This window comes from Drosophila santomea, chromosome 3L, assembly GCF_016746245.2.
Source record: "Drosophila santomea strain STO CAGO 1482 chromosome 3L, Prin_Dsan_1.1, whole genome shotgun sequence".
NCBI classification, from domain to species: domain Eukaryota; kingdom Metazoa; phylum Arthropoda; class Insecta; order Diptera; family Drosophilidae; genus Drosophila; species Drosophila santomea.
Window position 1 is genome coordinate 23,946,118 of NC_053018.2, and position 13,613 is coordinate 23,959,730.

The following is a 13,613-nucleotide window of genomic DNA, read 5'->3' on the forward strand; positions in this document are numbered from 1 at the left end:
GCTGGAAGCTGTTAGAAGCTTATATTCCTTAGTCCACTGCCTTTCTGATCCTCCGAAGTTTAGCTCCCCGTGAGCGTCCTCAATGAGAGCTAGGGACTCCTTGTTTAGGATGAGGATGACCTGGTTTGTTGGCCCCTCCATTTCATCGACCTTCACCACTCGCCAGTCCGAGGTGGGAAGGTGCGGGTTACATCGCTGCAGCATGGTGAGGATCTGGTCCGGCGCCTTGATGGATGCCGGGATCCAGATCCTTGCACGGGGTCGGCAAGGTACGTCGGACCAGCTCAGCGCAACAAGTCCGACGCCCTCATACACCTCCCCCAGCTCCTTTACTGCGGATTTGTACAGCTCCGCAGAGCGTTCATCGTCACAGGCGATGAGACCACGCCCAGGAGAATGGGTGGCTTGGGGGCTTCCTTGCCGAAGTGTGGCAAAACGGATCTTGCCTATTCCTTCTTCTTCATCCATTCAGCCGAAGGAGCCGTTTTCGATATCTCCTGGCAGCGTAGGATTTGACCAGCAGATCGTTTCTCTGCGTAGGTGTGTTTGACTTTACCGGTTGCCACTGAGTGCTTGCCGTCCTTGGCTACGCCTCAAAGGGGCATCATGGCACTAGGGCCTAGAGATGTTCCCATGGCGACGGCTTTGGGCGGCTTGCACTCAGTCGCCTCAGATTTGAGGCTTGGTTCACCCGAACCCGATCCTGCGGTGCAGGCCAGGCAGGTGGGCCCGGGTAAGTCTTCTTAGAACGGGGGGTTGCCAGGTACTTTGAGCTCTTCGTTTGAGACTGAGCAATTTTGTGACCCAGGCCCTCAGTCAGGCTGACTCTCGGCACGGGTCGAGTGACACCTTAGTCCGGCCCTGGACGCCCGACTACCATTTGCCAGCATCCTCTGGCAGGGACATAACCTTGCCAGGGGACCTGTTTCCAGCCGCCCTCGCGTGGAGAGTATAGTCGCACTTCCGGGTGTATGGACAATTACGGCGGGTTCTTCTAGCAAGCTTGAAACTACACGTTAGTCCCCTTGTTCATCACCCGACTGACGGCCAGCCTGCGCACTAAGTGTGCACCATTCTATCAAATAGCCAACAGGTCATTTTCGAATGCTCAGGCTTTATTACCTGACGGCATTTGTTTTGGAAGCAGACAACATTGGTTTCCATATTTAATTAGGTTTTGACCACTGTACCAAAAGACAAAATCAAAAATGTACCGCAAGAGAGCAGTCTGCACTTTAGGATTTTGTGTGGAAGAGCGGGAGAGCGGGTACACCGTGCAGTTTAGTACAAAAACAACACCAAACAGCACTACGGACAACGCACAAAGGAGAGAGTAAACAAAACGCAAAGACAGAAAGAGAACAGATTGAATTAATTTATAAAAAAAAATGCACAAATCACAAAAGATTCACTCGCGAAGCGAACGGAACTTTAACTAGCACTGATTAAGCAATTAAATTATTCAAGAATTTATTAATATCCACCGCTGGATTTGACAAAATTTGGCAAAATAAATTCGGAGCGCAGAAAAAAAACACGACCGTTCGCTTTGAAGCTAGAAGACGACAGCTTGTTGAATTGCTTTAATAATGCGTCTATTCTATAACGCAGATTTTCCCATGATCATGATATCATTGAAATATGGCAATACGTCAGGTATTTCTAGCAGGATGTTCTTTGAAAAATTCCTGGTGCCGACGCAATTAGTTCTGCCGTTGGCACACCGCGCCGCTTGTCGTCCGCACTAAAGTCAACTGTCAACCGCGTAGCTGTCATCAATGTCCGCTAGGTGTCAACGTCGCGTCGCCGCTCTTCCGATGCTTGGTTGTTGGCAATGCCAGTCGTCACATCCCTCCTTTATTAACGAGTTTTAGATTTAACGGCGTCAGGGGCTGGATGGATCCCGACGTTTTCTACTGTGGACTGGAGTGCCGTGTCCTGTGGAGTAGGTGATGATCATGATGGGCATGTGGCTGGATACGGTTGGAACCTTATTGAGATGTGAAGCAATTTCTAATACGGTAAATTCCGTCTAGTCGATGTTTGATGTAAGTTTGTTCGGGAGCACTACGTTTTTCAAAAATACTTTGTCGCACATTTCGATATCTATTTCCTTTGCCCCTCTTCTTTTGTAGGCTGTCTGCTTTCTCTTACATTTTTTAATAATGTCTTTATCTCTTTCCCCAGAGTCCAAGGATTGCTGGCAGAGCTTTGTGGTCGCTGTCAAAGTTGTTCCATGTGGGGTTACATTGTACATCAGGACAAACCTTTGGATTTCATCTTGGTAGTTTTTCCCATTAGCGTATGCTATTTTTATGCGTTTTACAAGAGCTCTGTTCATGTTTTCAACTTCCCCGTTTGCTTGCGGCAAATACGGCGGGGTTCTAACTGGTTCAATGCCGCACGCCTTTCAGTAGTTAGAGAACTCCTTGCTAACGTAATGGCGTCCATTATCCGTTCGTAGGTACTCAGGATAGCCCAGTCTACAAAAGATCTCTTTCATTGCCAGGGTCGTGAACGATATGGTTTTAAGAAGCTTATGCGTTATATATCGTGAGAAATAGTCTATAAAGCCTAGGACACATTCATTGTTGTGTAAAGGGATATCTATCCATTGGGGCTCGCCGGATGTCTTGCGATACCAGGCAGCAATCTCTACTTGATAATTATCAATATTTTATCTGCTTTAAATTGCAATACAACGGCACCGAGGGCAACCGGGCCCTAAAGAATAACAGATTCTTAAGGTAGTTAAAGGCATTCCTCTCGGCTCCGCCCCAAGTGATTTTGTTTTTTTTGTTTTTATCAGCATCCTTAGGGGATCTGTATAAATTGCCAGGTCCGGGATGAACTTCCTGACGTATGTTACCAGACCAAGAAAAATCCGTGTTTCCTGTTTTTTCTTTGGGTCCCTGAAAAATCGTGTGTCGTCCATTTTCACGGGATCGACTTCTTTTCCTTTGTCGGATAAGATATGTCCGAGAAATTTTAGTTTGCTGGTCTTCCAGGTACACTTCTCTCTATTCAGTAGAACATTATTTTCCTGGAAGATCGTGCACACTTCTTTTATGTCGCTTGGTGATTAGCGTCATTGAGGTCTAGGCGTGCGAAGATTTTAGCCTCCTTGATTCTGGTCATGGTAGAGTCGAAGGTTGGCAATGGATAGAATTGCTTCGTTTGTCATGTCGACGCATAAGCAGATGTCCCCGTTCTGCTTAAACGCAAGGACAATAAGAGATATTCAAGCGCTTGGGTCCTTCAAAGGTTCAATTATGTCTAGGGGTTTCTCTGAGTTTTTCTATGACCTTGTCCTCGAGAGCTGCAGGAACTCGAAATTGCTGACCAGCGAAATTGCTGACTAGAATGTCTGGTCCGATATCATGCGCTCTCCAAGGGTCGACAGGTCCACTATGTCCTCCATGAAACCGTCCCTGTCGTGGTCAAATCGCTGGCAATAATATTCCCAGCGGTCTCCTCTACGCGGCATTCTGGGCAGTTGCGGATCGTCGTGGCCAAACCTGGTCAGCTAGCTCGTGAAACATCTATGCATGCTTAGAATCTGGGTAAGCCAAAAATTGACTTCGCCATGCCGTCTTATCACATCCACGATAATCGTAAAGGTCCAGCGCCCCTTCGTCGACTGCTGCCACCGTCTTTGCCGGCATACAGCATGTGCGTCGATTCCAGGCCCCTTATGTAAGACCTCTTCTCTGAAGCTTCGGCCCATATCGTGGCTGCGCACAACCCGGTTGCCCTGCAGAGAGACTGAAGCAGTAGTCTACGTCCCTGCCTTGGGTCCCTGCAGTTAAGCATTATTCACGCAAGAGCCAGATGTTCTTTGAACGACGGTCTAGTGTCTAGCAAGACCCCTAGGTATCTAATCGTTTGTGCCGACGTGACCGTGGTGCCTCCGACTTGAATGGTGGCTGACTCTTCCTGTTTGCGGCTAGATATAAGCACGACCTTCCTTTTGTGGGGTGCAATGGCCGACCGATGAGAGTTACTCCACTGTGGTACACATAGATGCAATAGCAAGGGTCTAAGTTTCTCGAACAGTTCCTGCTACAATTACCACGGCAATATCGTCTGCCTGCCTATTACCTTCGTTCTTCCTGGTAGTGGCATTTCGCCGAGTTGAAAGCATTTCCGATGTCCAGGGTCATCACAAAGCAGTACTCCTTGCTGCCTCCTTACCTTCAATTGCCGAGGCGATCTCCTTAATAGTTGCTATTGCCTCCACAGTCAATCTTCCTTTCCTAAAGCCAAACTGCATTGGCGAGCGGTGATGGCTTCGTGCAACCTGAGGCTGATACAGCTCTCGAAAGCCTTGCCCATCTGTCTCTTCCTACGCTCCGGAAAGAAGCCTTCCGTGAGGCACTGGTTAAAGACGTTAGCCAATGCTTCCAGGTGCTCATTCATGCCCTAACGCTTTTCCCGATGACATGTCATTGGCGACCTTATGAATTTCATCCGGTAGGAACGCTAATTGCGATGAGTCAATTGGAGCTGCGTGCGCAAATTGCGGAGCCGAGGGCACTTGTGGGAACTGGTGTTCCACGATCGCCGTTATTTGGGCGACGTCACCGGTTTTTAGTGGTTTCGCTTGACCTTTTTTTTATGACTATTGTATAAGCTGATCTTGCTCGGCTGAATCGCTAAGCTCCAGGAAACATCTTCTCTTTGACTGATAATGAGTCTTTTTAAGGTTCTTTAATTTCCATCTCTGTTAAGTGCCTTTTCGCTTGTGGGGCGGTGAATGGTCTTCTGCTGGTGATGTCGCAGATTATCGCCTTGTGGTCAATAGCCGTGTATACGTCGCTGAGGGGCCATTGTGCGCGCTGGAATAGAGAGCGACTGCAAAAGGTAAGGTCTACTACCGACCCTGATCCAGCTCTGCACCGATCCCGTGTTAAGGAGAGCTACGTACAGCGACACGAAGACTTCCTGGATGGGTTGTCCTCTTGCATTCGTGTGGACTGAGCCCCACTCTTCTGTCCAGGCGATGACCACGTTCCGCTCTCCTCTTGCGACGTTTGCTAGATCATCTATGACTGAGGAAAATCCCTGTGGGGAATGGCTGGTGGTAGCAACAGCTGCACAGGTCCACAGGTGTATTGTCCAGTGTGTAGTCTATCCCGGGGTTTATTTTTTGTTTGGCTCGCTAATTAGCGCAACGTCAGGTGATGCGCCGCTTCGCATAATTTGAGATTAATTTGGATAATCTTCAATTTTCTCGGTGGCTTAGCTCAAAGGACAACTGCTCCTGCCCGCAATGTGATTGGCGTCAGCTCTCCTGGCACTAGTGCATGAGGAGCATTTGGCCTCTTGAGTGCAGCTAGCAATAATGTGCACGGTTTGCCTGCACTTGATATAGAAGTCGCTGCGATTTGCAGGGCTCTTGCATTGCGCCGCAATGTGGCCGAGTTCTAGGCACTTAAAACACCTAGGGGTGGACTCGCCCTCTTTGACTCCACAGATTTTCCATCCCACTTTCAGCTTTCCCTTGGCAAGGTCCGCTTGCGCCTCGCTGCACGGCAGGTCTACTATTGCCGTTGGTTATCCCTAAAAGAGGGTCCATGGCTTTTCAGCTTTATTATTGCTATCCTCAACTTGGAACTGGTCTACCAACGCCTTTGATAGGTCCTCTGTAGCGACTAGTGGGTCCAAGTCGCTGATCGAAAGGAATTGCATCCTCGAGTCCTTTGTCAATACTCGCACAGATGCGACTCTATCTAGCACCGCCTCCAGATCGCTCTTCATCAGCGATGCGCTTTTGTCTTCGTTCCTGTGCAGCGGACCTTGTGCACGTTCTTTCCCAGCTCCTGCAGTTGTTCGTCGCTTCCTGGTGACCAAAGCCAAGACCTTACTGTAGGTCTTTCTCTTCGCCTCGACTATCACTGAGTCGGGTCTCCGCAACAGGCAAGTCTTTTTCCCCATCTCCGCCTTCGTCCACGTGTCTGGCTTACCACGGCTCCGGACTCCAGCTGGCTGTGCCGTGATTTGCTCCACTGTCTTCGCCTGCCGTTTTGAAGGGCTCGCTCTCTTCTCCCTCGTCTTCTTCCACTGTAATGGTCTGCTGTGTCTGCTTGAGTGTGCTCCTTCTGGTTACTATCGAGGTTAGAAGCGTCCGACTTTTCCACGGTTTTTAATTTTTTTCCACTGTTGCACTGTTCGTCCTCCATGTCCATATCCCTGCTGACGTCTTCTGGGAGGGCCTTCAAATTAGCGAACATTGCATTTATCTGCACGTTTATGTATCTTACCTGCTTAACGTTGGTCACGGTTATGAGCTGGTCCAGGACCAGTCCAATTTCCGAAAACTTATCGGCACAATGGAGCTGCCTGTCCGCCTTCGTTCTCTCTGGAGGTGTTTTGCGGCTCGAGCCGGAGGGTCTGCTTGGGGTCCCCTCCCGTTTCAGCAAGGTCTGACCCGCCAATCTGTGGTGGCGCAGAAGTCCTTAACAGGAAAGGTGAATTCAAGATTTTCCTGCAACTTTGAAAAGCTCTTGGCGCAGACCACGTAGCCGCGGTGTACCTCGTAAGCGGCGGGGGTGGCTGTTGGTCCGCTCCTTGACCTTTGACAATTTTTTTACAAATTTTGAAAATTTTTTTTAACAGATTAAGAATTAATCAAAGATTTATATTATGTAACGGAAATGAAAAATTAACAGTCCAATGTTAAAAGTAACGGCTGTAAAGTCAGCTGTTTCAAACATATGGAACGTGCCATCGGGGAGCTTCGTTGTTTAGTGCTTACTAAAATTAATATCTCCTCAACCACAAGGCCTAAACTTATCAAATTTGAAATGAATACTAATTCTTGAGGTGTGTTCTATTTGTTTCTACTAATATGTTGCTTATTTTGTGCGTGTAAACTTAACAATTTGTGTATTTAGTAGGAGATGTTCTCCAACTTTCCAACTTTCAAAATAAAATTTCAACTTTGAATAGAGTTTTAAAAAATTGACTTTTTGAAATTAATCAAAGTTACTTATGGCATGTTTTTTGTCAATTTGTTGCATAAATGAAAAATACAAATAAATAAATTAAATAAAAAACTGGATAATACCCGGCATGAACAGAAGGCAAGGCCCGCTGAACATCATATGCGATCTACCGCTAAAACGGCTCTAGCCTTCTGACGAATATGATAATTATTTATTATTCAACGTTGAAATAGATACTTAACAACATATGTGGTTGAAAAAAAAAAAAATTTTAAGGGGAGGTGGGGTGTGGGTTGTATGTAAGGCGGTTTTCGGGGGGGCCGATACCCCCAACTTGATTGTAAAGTTGTGTTTAAGACTAAACAAAAAAAAATTATCATCCCATCTTAAATAGTTTACTTCTTCTTTTTCTAATTGGCAAATTCACCACATTTTTTATACCCGTTACTCGTAGAGTAAAAGGGTATACTAGATTCGTTGAAAAGTATGTAACAGGCAGAAGGAAGGGTATCCGACCATATAAAGTATATATATTCTTGATCAGGACCAATAGCCGAGTCGATATGACCATGTCCGTCTGTCCGTCTGTCTGTCCGTCCGTATGAACGCTGTGATTTCAGGAACTACAAAAGCTAGAAAGTTGAGATTAAGCATACAGACTCCAGAGACATAGACACAGAGAAAGTTTGTCGATTCATGTTGCCACGCCCACTCTAACGCCCACAAACCGCCCAAAACTGCCACGTCCACACTTTTGAAAAGGTTTTGATATTTTTTCATTTTTGTATTAGTCTTGTAAATTTCTATCGATTTGCTAAAAAACTTTTTGCCACGCCCACTCTAACGCCCACAAACCGCCCAAAGCTGCCACGCCCACACTTTTAAAAAATGTTTTGATATTTTTTAATTTTTGTATTAGCCTTGTAAATTTCTATCAATTTGCAAAAAAACGTTTTGCTACGCCCACTCTAACGCCCACAAACCGCCAAAAACTGTCAGTGTTGAAATTTCTTCTTCGCACATCCACTAGCTGAGTAACGGGTATCAGATAGTCGGGGAACTCTCTCTTGTTTTTGTATTAGTCTTGTAAATTTCTATCGATTTGCCAAAAAACTTTCTGCCACGCCCACTATAACTCCCACAAACCGCCAAAAACTGTGTTTAAGACTCTCCTTCTCCCTTCCACTAGCTGAGTAACGGGTATCAGATAGTCGCGGAACTCGACTATAGCGTTCTCTCTTGTTTTATTTTGTTTTTGTGTATATCTTTTTATTGTTCGGTTACAATTAATTGGTGCACGAAGGTATATGTATGTATAACTCCATCGCTATATATATATATAGCAACACCCAGGATTCAACGCGTCGAGATCTCATCGCTCCGGATTAAAGTGGGGTAAGTTTGACGGAACCCTGTTCCCGAGTTTTCTCTATATTCATATATATACATTTATTCTCGTGCTCATTTAATTTCTACACCATTAGTAAATATAAGTATATTTGTGTCAGGTTTAAAGAAAAATATTTTATTGTTAGCCTCTTCCGGGCAATTTATTTCATTAATAAAAGTTAAATATTTTGTGTTCGATATTGTTTTAAAATTACTTTACAGCGGCGAGTATCCGCCTTGTTTTTGTTATGAAAAAACAGGAGCCCTCAGAGCGACGTTTGTAGTCGTGAATAGCCAACAATTTTTGTTGACGTGCGCACCTTTGCTTGGTGATGAATTCCATACTCCTCGCTAAAAACACTTATAGCCAACTTATTATAATTTTTGTATGCTAGCTTTTTAATTATATTTTTTGTATTACATTGCTCTAGCCAACAATCTATTACTCAATAAAATTATGCTATTTTGTAACTACAACAAAATGAGTAGGTAAACATTTCCAGAAGGGGAGCTGATGCGAGAAGTGGAGTAGGTCAAGAACGATGACAATAGTTTGACGGACAACCTTGACAAAAGGGGATCGTATTGCGCGGCACGCGACGATCCATCAGGCATGCGGACGCATGAAGGGGAGGGAACGTGGCCGAAACATTGCTTTGATCGTTTTACGATCAAGGTACAGCTTGTGGGGCAGTGAGGACTGCTGACTGACGAACGGTACGAGCTTTTTCAGGCACTACTAACATTTATTCTTGTTATGTTGGAGATCCCACGATCCAAAATCGACGAGCTTACGGATGCCCCCCCTCGGCCTGAGTCCTTACCCAGGACACAGGCACGAATACCCCGACGTAACAATTCTTCTGCTACTTCGTCAACCACGCAAGTACAAAAGCATACTGCATGTGCAGTATCTTTTTATGTTGCCCATAAAGATTATCCTAATCTTAACGTGGACCTACGAAGGTAAGTAGAACAACATTTTTATAATTAATTATAATTATAATTATAATAATTTTTAACGTACATATTTAAATTTTATAATTTTATGGGCGTTGATTGTATACAAACATTTCGTAAAACTCTTAAAGAATAAACTTCAACTCTACAAATATTGGGATGACTCATTTGATGAAGAGCTTAAAAATGAAAAATCAAGAATATATATACATTATATGGTCGGAAACGCTTTCTTCTGCCTGATACATACTTTTCAACGAATCTAGTATACTCTACGAGTAACAAGTATAAAAAAAAACTCAAAGTTTGCTATGAAGACCATGTTTCAATAAACGATATCTCGTAAAAAAGTTCTAAAATTATTTCTATGCTATCTAAGGAATCAAAAAATGAAAGCAGCATTAAAATAACAAAAGAGAAATATAATTAATTTAAAAATTTTCGGCTTTTAACCCATAGTTCCCCTGCCAGGAAATTTCTCTATAGATTTTCATCCCGCATCCCACACATGAAACGGTTGCGAACTTATAGGAAAGAGAGTTTGGAGAGTCAGAAGGTTTAAAGGCGAATAACAGGACAAGTCGAAGCTTGGACCGGGCCAACGGTAAAGTCTGGAGACTGGAGACCAAAGGGATGAACCGTTAAAGGAGGCCTATATAAGCAGGCCGAACGCTGGAAGCAGGACAGTCAACGAGAACAAGTATACCAGTCAACAACGTAAGAGCGAAGTCAAAGGAGCTACAGCCGTGGTAGTCAATAAGGAGCAAGATCGCAACTTCAAGACGTTCGGGACAAAAACGACGCAGGTAGCTGAGGTCCAGTACGACGATGCACTAGGAGCCCAGAGGCATTCAACAGGCGAAGCCAAAACAAGGAGGGCACAGGAAAAGCGGCAGGGATTGTGGTGTAGACCCGGTGGACTCTGTAGTAGACCGCGTAATTCAACCAGGCGATAGCCTGATGTGTCCGTGCGATCCAAGCAGGCGTGGTACCGGCGCAACCAGTCAGAACCAGACGTGGGGTTGGCGTGTTGCTTTTCCACAGGCGTTTGCCTTGGGGATCACAGCCGTTAGCTGCCGTGAGTCTGCTTAAGACAACAATTCTCAGCCCAACAACGAAGGTCCACGCCACTCAGAACGACGAGAGCGGCGAGACGGCGGAACGAGGCCGTTGGACAATTCATCCAGCACTACGGCTAGATAATCAAATTCCATTGTAAGTCTAAGCACGAATAAAGACCCCAGAACAAAAACAGCAAGTGTTATTACTGGTAACCGGGTGATCACGTTATACTATAAATTTGGTGGGACGAACGCACAAAATCTACTGAGCTAGCCGAACGTATTCCGTAGCGAGCAGAACAGCACAAAATCAGTTCGTTCCATCTGGCGCCCAACGTGGGGCCCGACACCGCGGCATCGGCGGAGCTGGAGAAGGGGTCATGGGTGTGGCCACCACCCGTTGGCAACCAGAGGCCCGTACTCCGGAAGCAGCATCCGCTCCGACGGTGGGTGTCCCGCCGACACGGCTGTCATAAATGCAGATGGCGTCTGCCTCGGATGCCCTCCGATGGGCACCGATTCCAAAGGCGGATTGGTCAGCAGGGGTCGAAGAGAAGCCGCAAAACGCAGTGAGAGTTCCCGGGTCCGGGTGTCGGCAACGGAGGTCCGCCTGTTTCGTCTGGCGCGAGAAGCCGAAGGGGGGGGAGTTGAGTAGGGTCCACACCAAAATAAAACAATTTTTAACACACACAAAACACGTAGCAGAAATTTTACGGGGACGGTTCACAACGCGCACACAACAAGAACAAATTCGGCAGGTATGTATATTCTTGGAATCACAGCATGACAATAGATTTAATTGTTGTATTACAATCTAAAAAAAGGAAGTGTCAGTACGCACAGGAGGAAGAAAGGGCAACGGGGGCCGACTCACATGTAGTTTGAGATGCGGGAGTGGGGCCGGAGACAGAGCTTCCTTCCACAGGGCCGTTTCATCTCCAGGACGGGTCCCGTGTCGGTGCGAGCCTCCTCCCACAGGGCCAGTCCGCCGCCCGAAAAGTCCCGTGTTGGTGCAAGCTCCAGAAAATCCCATGGTGGTGCAACCTAAGGTTAGGTTAGGTCGGAAGGCCCTCACGGGGCCGCGCATAGGCCAATATGGTCCGTAGCTGTCCGAATGTTTCTTTATGGACCTAGAGAATGTTTACGCGGAAATCTTTAAGGATCGAGGTATTTTTCGCGAAGGCAAGTAGTTCGCCTGGCTTCTTTCTGGAGGCATCTTCTTGCGATACCAGAACCGGAGCTCCTAGGTAGTTTATTCTTGCTCTTGTTAGGGCCGGACACTTGCAAATGAGATGCTCTAAGGTTTCGATTGCCTCGAATTCATCACATTTCCGGCATTTCGCGTTGTCGGTAATGCCCAGTTTGATTGCGTGTGCCGCAGCTAGGTAGTGACCTAAGTTTCGATGGACAGACTCCCGTGATAATTATGCTTATGTCGTCAGCATAATGAAAGTAGACGTCCTGCATCATTCCTGATCTATATGTCCAGCAGCTTTTCTAGCGTCTTGAGTAAGAAAGAGGTGAGACTAATCGGCCTGTAATCCTTGGGGCTCATATGGCTGCACTTCCCTGCTTTTGGCAGGAAGACAATCCTAGAGGTCCTCCATTGGATAGGGATTTGGACCGTGCTTAAACAAGCTGTGAATATAGCGTGTAGATATGAAGTGATCACTTCTTTGGTCACCTGTAGCATGGCTGGAAATATTCCATCTAGTCCCGGTGCTTTTATTCTCGCAAAGGAATCTATAGCCCATTGGATTCTTCTAGAGGATATTCGATCTGTTGGGAGATGCTCTTCTCCAGTTACGAGGTCCTGGTGCTTGTTGGCATCGGATATCTCGGTGCATCCTGGGAAGTGAGCATGCATTAGTGCTGTTAGGGCCTCTTCGCTGCCCTCAGTCCACTGTCCGTCATCGCGTTTGAGCTGACTCTGTATGGTTGGCTGCTTCGATAGCAACCTCCGGAGTCTAGCCGTTTCTGGGGCCGTCTCGATTTTGGAGCAGAAGTTTCTCCACGAGCTTCTTTGTGCCCTGCGTATTTTCTTCTTGTAATCCCTGAGTAGGATCTTGTATTCCCCATCATTATTGTATTATATCTTGTATTATATCATTATTCGCGTCTTTGGTGATTTTGAAAAATTTTTGAAGGGTATTGCGTAGAAGCGAAAGATTACCATTCCACCAGGGTGGCCTGGTTCTCTTCCTTGCTCTAGATGTCGGGCCTGCTGCGCGTTACGCATCTAATAATTCCCTAGAGAGCGTATCTAGGGACTTTTCTATGTCTTCAGCGGATTTTACTACGCCCGGGCCAGTCGCGAGTCGTGTCAAGATTGTTTTCTTGAACTTCCCCCAGTTAGTGTTCCGGGGGTTTCTGAAAGAGGTTGGTTTGGGAGAGTGTTCGAATTCGCATAGGAATTGTATGTACTTATGATCTGAGAAAGATAGTCTCTCAAGGACTCTTCATTCTGAAACCATGGTACTTTGTCCCCTTACGAGTGTTAGGTCAAGCACGTTCGAGGAGGTGGGACCTACAAAGGTATGCTCTTCCCCCACGTTAGCTATGCATAGGTTATTTGATAGTAAAAAGTTTAGGAGTGACTCACCTCTGTCGTTGATGTCGGGACTACGCAGTGATGCGCGTTGGCGTCTGCACCCACGATCAGTTGTTGGTCGTTCGGGCTGGCTTCCACCATGCTCCTGAGTTCCTCCGGTGGGGCCGTTCTGTCGTGTGCCATGTAGCAGGAAGCTACCAAGAGGCGATTCCTCTCGCTCTCTAGCATCACAACAGCCAGGTCATCAGTGCTGTAATGAGACATAAGGTTAGCATGCAGGCCGAACAAGTACGGCGGCTCTGTTTCTGCTTACCGATGGTGTATAGAACAGGTTGTAAATGGAGGACTTTAGTCCGGCGACGGGATTGCCCGAGACAATCCATGGCTCTTCGACCAAGGCTATGTCGGCGGAACCTTGCTCCAGGGCGATGAGGAGTTCCGCAGACGCGACCTTGCTTTAATGGAGATTGAGCTGCAGCACCCTCAGTGGCATGGGTACTGGGCTCATCTCCATTCGACAGGTTGACTGTTAACGTCAGGTCTCCGTCTTCCTCGTCCAGCGAAAGTCCCTGGGCGGCTTCCCCGATGGTTTCCAGACCTAGGTGCCTGCCTTCAGGGTGTGAGCAGGTACACGTTCCCCATGCCCCACGCCATCCTCCCGTACCTTGGATAGAGGATGTCTTCCGCCTCCTTGTTTATCTGGAG